Here is an 8,111-nt window from a genome sequence, read left to right on the forward strand (position 1 = left end):
TTCCAGGACAGGCTCCAAAACCACAGAGAAACCCTGTCTCGAAAAACCAAAAAAAAGAAAACAAAAAACCAAAGTCTTCATGTATAACAATCCACTAGCATTATACCAGTAGCCCCATCAGGTCTGCCTGAAGGGCTTTCTCAAAAGTCTCTGGAGCAGGGATTTGCATCAGCCACACACATACAGGCTGCCTGCTCTCTCAGTTTTTCCAGGCCGCTAATAACACAGGGCTCTCACAGGCATGTGGATTTCTAGTAATTACCAGGGGAGCCTAGCCTAGAACCATAGAGAGGAGAGAAGTCATCATAGAGGCCGATAGGGCAGCAGGCAATGCTTGCTTTGTGGTCTCTCCAGGCTCAGGGTGTATCTATCGGGCTGTGGAGATTTGCTGTCATTGAGGTGAGTGAGCTCAAAACACCCAGCAGTCCTAGCCTGCACCTCTGCAGAAATCTTCTTTCAGCTCTGCAGGCCAAGTTCATAACTAGTAAGTGGTTTGGGGTCCTCCCACTTGGAAGCCTGTGCCCTTGCTATCTGTAACATGGGGCCCCTGTTTGGACACTTCAGCAATTCTTTTTCCTTTCTTTTCTTACCCCTCTTCATGTCATCTAGATAGTCTATGCTATCCTCTGCCCCACATAGATCAAACTGACTTTACAGAACCCTGATTTTCCGGGATTTGTGTTGTCTTGGCAGTTGAGGGGGAGTCATGGTTTGTATTCTGCTAGTGCCCCATGCCTCACGAATTTGTTGATGTGTGTGAGTCCTTCAGGCATGTGGGGGTGCCCTATGCAGGCATTCCCCTCGATATTCCAAAAGCTTGATACATCAGCTTCGGAGGTGGCCAGTCAGTGGATGGAATTCTCTTATTTATCAGATGAAGCAGGTGAAAGCCAGAAAACCTCAGGGACAAAGAACTCCCCAAAGTCTATGGGAAACCAAGTGTCCGGGGGTAAAACGTTTTAGTTCTTAGTGTTTTTGAAGAGAGGAATACAGGGAGACTCCACCAGCAGGGCAGCTCTAAAGGCAGTCTGTGGGGTAACAGGGGCCCCAGGGAGATGAAAAACAGACCATGACAAGAATGGATGTGGGTTCATTCTCAGTGACTCCGACGGTTTTTGCTCACTGTGATGGCACTGACAGCTGCTCCTTTGAACCCAGGCTAACTGAGCAGTGTCTCTCAGGGCCGGTGTGTGTCCTGCCTGCTCTCTCTACCCAGAGGAGCCCAGGTCTCCTGAGCCTGGCCTCTTCTCACAATTAGATATGGTTCTGTGGGGAGATAAAGAAGGGTCAGAGGCCCTGAGAGGGGAGAAGAAGGGGGTCGGGTCTCCTTTTCCCAGCAAACAATCCCCATCATCTTTGAGAGTTATTAAGGAGGAATTACCATGTAGAATTCAAGTTCATTTCAGCACACAGTGGGTTTGCCGAGTTGTGGGGGAGTGGCACTTTGTGACCTCAACTGTCCATCACTGATGTCTAGAAAGTGACCCCAGATAGGTCATTCTATTTTGAAGGGAACAATGGGGAGAAGGTAGCTTTGAGAGAAGGAATAGGGCAGCGTGTATATAATTAAAAACAAAAACAAAACCCGGAAGATTAATTTATTATCATTGCACCAGTAATTGACAGGGGTACTACTGCCCTCTGCTGGCAGCCGTGTTCTCACTGCGGCGATCCTTGAGTTTTCCTTTGCTTGGGATAATTTGGAGACTCAGGCAAACAGTTTTTAAACCCAATAAAGTGCATTTCATACATTTCAGGTGTCGCTCGCTCATTCACGCCACAGGCGCGGGGGAAGCGGGTCTCTGCGCGTTCACTCTTCCTATGGATGCCTCAGTCACGAGGACAATGGACTTCCTGAGTGCCACCAACTTTCCCACAGCCAGGTTTAGCGCCTGAGCCACCGTCCCAGACCTGCAGAGCGCAGCTTTAGACCTCAGGCGCGCTCCTCAACTCAGGACACGGAGCCTAGCAAGTGAACCCTTCTCTGTTCAGTATGAGCTAGGCTGGTTTTCACGGGACCTGGAAGTTCAGCTGAACCCACACAGTTTGGAATGTGAGATTCCCAGGTCTAGATGGGAAACGTTCCCATCCTCTCTGCAATCCTCCAGGCTGCTCTGTCTACCTCTTGGCTCAGGTGCCCGTCCTGGCTGCTGGCTTTGGGGAACATGATCAGGCTTCCCTTCATCAACCACCCCCCCCTCCCGACCGCCGGTATTCTTTTCCGGCTTTGTTTATCTTGGAGCTTTTCTAGACAATTTAAACAGACACGGTTCTACCCAGAGCTTCCAACACTGGTGGTTTGTTTATTTATTTATTTTTCTTATGCCATTCCCTAATCAAATGAGACAAAGTACACATCCCCAACAACGTTTTTTGGGGCTAGGTAATGCAATTCACATGGGTCGGCCATCAAAGCCATAAAACAGCTTCAAGTAAATTTCAATCAACCTCTTGTGTCTCTCTCATCTTCCGCTGCTGGAGGGAATCACGGCTAGAACTCTCTGTTCGTCCTCTCAGTATTTATGCAAACACAAACATGCGAATGCACATTAGTGTTGATTTTCCCCTTGAGGCAAAAAAAGAAGCATGCTCTGTGTACCCCTTTTAAACCTGCCTCTGCTCCACGACAGCACATGCTGGATACATTTCCACATCTCTGTATTTCAAAACTCCCCCGCTTTGCATCATGCCATGACGTTGCGGCTTGCTTGCTAGTGTCTCATGGATAGGCCAGGTTTGTTCGTGTTGGTTAAAATGTTTTTGTTTCCTTCCTCTTCCCAGCCTTTGTCCCTATTAATATTGTTTCAAAGAGTGTCACAGGCGGGGAAATAGTGGCACTTGCAGATTATCCCAGCACCTGGGAGGTCAACAGTTCAAGGTCACCCTCTGATGTGTGGCTGGATTCAAGCCAGCCAGAGCTACGTGAAAGCCCATCTCAGACAACAAAAGAAATGGTGCCGTGGTCTATGAGTGAAGACCAGAGGTAGAATGCACTCTTAGCATGGATACAGCGCTGAGCTAGGTCCCTGGCATTGTACAAAAGAATATTGTGGCCGGGCGGTGGTGGCGCACGCCTTTAATCCCAGCACTCAGGAGGTAGAGGCAGGAGAATCTTTGTGAGTTCGAGGCCAACCTGGTCTACAAGAGCTAGTTCCAGGACAGGCACCAAAAACTACAGAGAAACCCTGTCTCGAAAGTAAAAAAAAAAAAAAAAAAAAGAATATTGTGACCTATTGAGGGTTTCTGTGCCTGGCACCTACCACAGCCATTTCTGGGGACTAGTGCTCGAGGGGTGACCTATTCTACAGAGCTCTATGAGTGTCCTCAGAGTGCAGCGAGCGGCCTCCAGGCCTCTGCTCACAGTCTGAGCCTCAGGACAACATTGGATCAACATGGAAACAGTCCTGGCAAAGAGCACTTGCTACAGAGCTTCTCTGAGAAGAAGGGTGGCGTGCACTTCCTTGAGATGGGTCAGACAGGGGCCCTGGTGCTGAGCTAGAAGGGAACTGTGGGTAGTTGAAGCTGTATGGCTTTCGATAGGCACACATGCACACAAAGGACCAAGCAAATGGGGGTATGAATGAGACATTGGACGATGAGTTTCAAAGGAACGTGATGGACCAGCTCTTCCCTTCGCAAGGCTGTGTCCTGCTGTTCCAGCCCTGTCCTCCTTTCTGTGCAGCAGCAAAGGAGCTGGGGTGACTTCTCGGCACCTAGGATCAAGACAGAGGAGTCAGGAACCTGAAGTTAATCTGACAGTCAGATTGACTTGTAAGAAGTGCTAGCCGTTGTCTCTCCTGTGTGTTTTCTATTGCAGGGGGCTCACGTTCTCTCACCTGGACAAGATCAAAATAAGATGATCGAAGAGGTGATGTCTCCCACTTGCTTGGGGACCAGATCCGTCATCATAGAAGACAGTGTTGGACTGGAGAGATGGCTCTGTGGGTAAAGCACATTGGATCCTTTGAATGCCTGACAAAGCCAGGAATAGTGCCATGTCAATGCAGCCCCAGTGATGGAGATAAGTGGGTCCCATGGGCTCATTGACCAACCAGTCTAGCTGCAGCAGAGAGCACCAGGTTCAGTCAGAGATCCCCAACTCCCCCAAAATAAGATAGGGAAGCGATTGAGAAATCGCAAATTTAACCTCTGGACTCCACAAGCACCAGTGGTGAGAGTATTCACATACATACGAAGCATACATGCATACATACAACACACATACTTACATAAAACTCACACAACGGGGCTGGAGAGATGGTTCAGTGGTTAAAGAGCACTGACTGCTCTTCCAGAGGACTTGAGTTCAATTCTCAGCACCCACATGGCAGCTCACAACTGTCTGTAACTCCAGGATTCAACACCCTCACACAGACACACATTCAGGCAAAATAACAATAAAATAAAAATAAAAAATAAAAACCCCAAAAATCCATACACACACACATATATATAACACACATGCATATATATATATACAGCATATACGTACAATGCAAACTACAAGACACATCTACAACATATATATGAACATACATATGTAACACACATGCACAGCACATATGCATGCAATACATACATACACATACGCATACACATATAAGCAGTGCTTCCACAGTTTGGTTGCTGTGTGCTAAACCATACCAAAACTTAGAGTAATAAAACAACAATCGTTTATTGTTTTCTCCAATTCAGAAGGTCAGGAATTTGAGCAAGACTCAACTAGTTGGGTCTCCTGATCACATACTCGTATCTATGGTCTTAAATTGCATGTACATGTCTGATGTTTAGTCTTCCACAGGCCTCTCCATGCCTTTCTTGGACTTCTTGTGCCATTGAGTTGCCCAGGCTACCCAGGCTTCTTACAGCATATTGGGTCTAAAGAGAAGAGATATGTCTGGACCTGTAGCTCAGTGGTGGAGCGTTTGCCTAGCATCCAAGAGGCCTGGGTCCTATTCCTAGCACCACTGAAGAAAAGGGGAAGGAAGAAAGAAAGGAGATGGGAGAAGGAGGGAGGGAGGGAGGGAGGCAGAGAGGGAGGAGGGTAAGTAGGGAGAGAGAAAAGAAGGAAGGGAAGAAGGCAGGGAGGCAAGAAGGAAGGGATGGAGAGAGGGAAGGAGAAACAGAGGGAGGGAAGGAGGGTGGGAAGAAGGAAACAAACAAAAAAAAAAAACTGGTTCTCTAATGATCTGGGTGGAAATTCCAGATAAGTTCTATCAAATTTCTGGGCCCAAACCAAGTAAAAGCTCAGCAGTAATCAAGGGTAAAGAGACTAGAGTCTGTGCCTTAGTTGAATCCCAGAAGCGCATCTGTGTGCAAGGAGACCGCACACTGGAGCATCGTCGGAGGCTGATTTTGAGCACTCACTATAACAGGACCAGCACAGTGAACACTGTGCAAAGCGACAGGCGTCCCCAGAGTCAGGATGTTTCCAGCAGACCTCATGGGCTGCCAGTGTGTCTGTAATTGGATTTGATTTGCATATTGGTGATCAAAGTGTTCAAAAGGCTCTTTCTCTCCTCCAGAAAACCACTCCTCTCAATGGCCATGCAAAGGCAGGGAAGCCCTGAGCTGTCTGCTATTAGCCAAAGCAAGAGGGGAGGGAGCCCAGTTAGAAGGTGGGTAACTTTGAAATCTGGTTGGGAAATGGTACAAATCTGGGAGCATATTCACTTTTGGGGTACACCAACTCCCTTTGTTTTTTTAAAAAAAATTTTCAGTACCGGGGCTCAAACCCAGGAGCTCTGCCACTGAGATACACTGCAGCCCGATTTACCTTCTCTGCACCAAGTTCAAAAGATTGTTTCACAGTTTGTCACCATCGTCCCTTTCCTCATCCATGTAAAAGTTTCAAACAGTTCCAACACCCTTCCATAGTGGACGTGAACTCTTGGGAACACAGGAATGTAGGCAGACAACACAAATGTCTCTGAACTGCACAGCTGATGATATCTATTTACTAATACCCGATAATCCACGCTAATGGGCATTGGAGGGGCGCTGACTAAGAGACAAAATAGATACCAGGCGTGTGATCAAGACAAGGCCAGGCAACACCCTGTCCTCTAGGCTCGCCCCTAGAGTGTAAGAGATAGAGGCTGGAGTGGCAGAAGGAATCTTCTGATAGGCATTTTTTGGCTTCCTCGGGGACAGCAGGCCTTTTGTGACTGGAGCTACATCTAAGTGTCCCCATTGGCAGAGCCATGACACCCCAGTAGACAGAAGAAAAAAGAACCTGAGCAGCCAGTCTATGACCCGTGTTCTCTCTCCAACTTCGCCTTTGCTGTTGAGAGTGCTGGACTCTTAGCGGGGGCCCCGATGCAAAGGTCTGCAGGACCCCAAGTCTGCAGCATCTCCAGCTGACCGTATGTGAAGAAGTAGAGCTTGCTTCCGGCATCTTTCCTGGCTGTGGCTGTATAACTAGACAACCTCCTGGATCGCTGGTGACATTTCAAAAGGAGCGAAAGGAGTCCTCTGCCGCACACTCAGAAACACTGAGACAGGGAAAAAGGAGAGGCAAACCTGACCAGGGCCAGGCTTGCCTAGTAGCTAAAAACCAGAGTAGAGTCAAAGGCTTCTATAGGTGAAGTTGGCTTAGAATTGCCAACTGTGTTTCTAATTTGTATTTTTAACAGACAATGTCAAGAGGGAGGTCAAAGGATTCAGGACCCATGAGAGCATGTATCCATACTGTGGCTACTACCTTGCCTCATGACAGTAGCCAAATCCTAACAAAGAGGATGCCTTTGGGATTCCTGTTAAAATCCACTTCTACTAGGTGGGAGGTGGATCCTTTTGTGTTACTATTCCTACCATAAAGCAACAGACAGTGTCAAAGTATCATTGATGACAAGACCCCTCCCCCCAAAAAAAATTCCTTATGAAGGTTCTGGAAGAAACTTCAAAATTCTCAGAGATATTTATTCATCAGAACCCCCAAATCCCTAGAAAAGTGGAAACCACAAGCATATTCCAGATCCTGAGCAAATGCAGACAGAGTGGAATCCCTTGGAAGGAACCAGACTGTGCCAGAAGGAGAGGGAAAGCTAGACAAAGAAAGACATCAAGAGAGGGCTGTTCAGACCCCAGAGACTTGAAAGACAGGCCTCTCTCTCCTTGGAGGCCCGAGCCACTGCTGGGAGGTCAAGGGTAAAGGAGGCCAGTGAATAGGGCCAACGGCCTCTGCTTCCCCTGAGAAAGCTCCCAAGATGTGGTGGGATGGGGAAGACAACGGGGCTGAGCTGTGGGGGAGCCTCTGAGGGCTGTGACATTGAAGCTGTCTCCAAGGCCTGCTGGGGCGGGGACAGGCTTCCCTGATGTGGTCTCCACAGCAGGGCTTTGGCAGCCTGGCCTCACAGCAGCCTGGGCCCCAGCCCCAACCGTGTAGCCCTGCTCCGATTTTCACACCATGTCTAATCCAATCACCGGCAGATTGCAAAGCCTCTGCCTACCTCCCAGATCGAGAATTCTTGGCCAGCGCCAGCGCTAGGCTCCTTCCCAGCCCAGCCCAGCCGGCTATCCTCCTGGCCATCCCTGTAAGCTACTCTGGGGCTCAACCTCCCCCTCCCGCCCCCACCTCCCCTTCTGGGTCCACCGAGTTAATCCTGTTTGCCTGGTCTGTCAATTTAAACAGTTTTAAATATGCCTCCGCAGGTCTGGGTGGCAGAACCCTGATGCTCCTAAACAGAGGGCTTGCATCAAAGGAGGTTGGCATAAAAGGGGCCGGGCTACAAGAGTGTCATTTAAAAGCACAGAAGCAAACTGTTGTTGGCGGGGCGGGGGGGGGGGGGGGGGGGAAGGCAACTCAAATGAATCACACAGATGTGAAGCTAACACGGCACTGTCCAGCAAAATGAAATTCCCCGTATTAAGTTTAAAAAGAGCTCCCCACTCGAGGCTGCGAGCCGTCATTGGGAGTATACGGAGGGCTGCTCCGCGGAATGGAAGTCTGACTGACCATCCATCCATCTGGCCAACACCTCCTTTGCCCTCAGTCAACAGCATTGGATGGCTGTCTGAGACAATTCAGTGGCTGAGTCCCGGAGAGGGCTCTGGGAAATGAGGATTGATTCAGGTACTTTGACAGCCATCCAGCTGTAGGCTGAGGCTCC

Source organism: Microtus ochrogaster, unplaced genomic scaffold (assembly GCF_000317375.1).
Source record: "Microtus ochrogaster isolate Prairie Vole_2 unplaced genomic scaffold, MicOch1.0 UNK1, whole genome shotgun sequence".
Taxonomy (NCBI): domain Eukaryota; kingdom Metazoa; phylum Chordata; class Mammalia; order Rodentia; family Cricetidae; genus Microtus; species Microtus ochrogaster.